We start from the raw sequence: 840 nt of genomic DNA on the forward strand, positions 1-840 counted from the left end.
CATTGGATATACTTTTTTTATTCCCATAAATATCAATAAAACTTTATTTTATGGGTAAAAATGCTTAAAAATTTAATAGAAGGCTCCCAGTAATTGTTTCAAAGACAGATGAATAATATTAAAAATCTAATCACAATTTCTTTTATAAGTATTTAAAGTTAAAATATTGAAAAAATACCTAAAATTTACGAAAATGTGCAAATTATTTTGATTTAGAAATTCATACCTAAATATTTTACTTTTTAAATCTAAGATTTTAAAAATTAAAACGTAATTTATCATAAGTTTGTCTACCTTTATCAAAAAAAAAAAATGTCTACTGGTAAGTCATATTAAATTTTTATGAGCGTATGAAGTTAATATTATTACAACATTGGATATTCACTCGATTTCACTTGTAACGATTTTCATTTTTTATTTTAATTCAAAAACGAATAACTCTAGATTCATTAAAACTTGACTGAATGTTCATTTTATCAATTACTATGCTCGGTAAAATTTAGACAACAACTAACCCATTTTCATAAGTTTTTTTAAATGTTTAGCCTGGTCAAGAAACTTGAAAATTTAATGCAAGCATAAATTCCTGTTTTTGGAAATTAAAAAAAGTCGAGCTTAAATAAACATTACTTTTTATGAGCTCCTGAAGTTAGAATTTTGATTAAATTAATCAATATCATGATCAATAATTCTTAAAAAAATTGTCTATAGTATTATAAATCTAAGATTTGAAAATTTAATTCAAGAACCCCACAAGTTTTTCTACATTTAACAGAAAAAATGTTTACCGTTAAGTCAAATACATTTCTTATGAGCAGGGCTCGGAAATTGTAGCAAATG

The sequence above is a fragment of the Acyrthosiphon pisum genome, chromosome A2 (assembly GCF_005508785.2).
Source record: "Acyrthosiphon pisum isolate AL4f chromosome A2, pea_aphid_22Mar2018_4r6ur, whole genome shotgun sequence".
NCBI lineage: Eukaryota > Metazoa > Arthropoda > Insecta > Hemiptera > Aphididae > Acyrthosiphon > Acyrthosiphon pisum.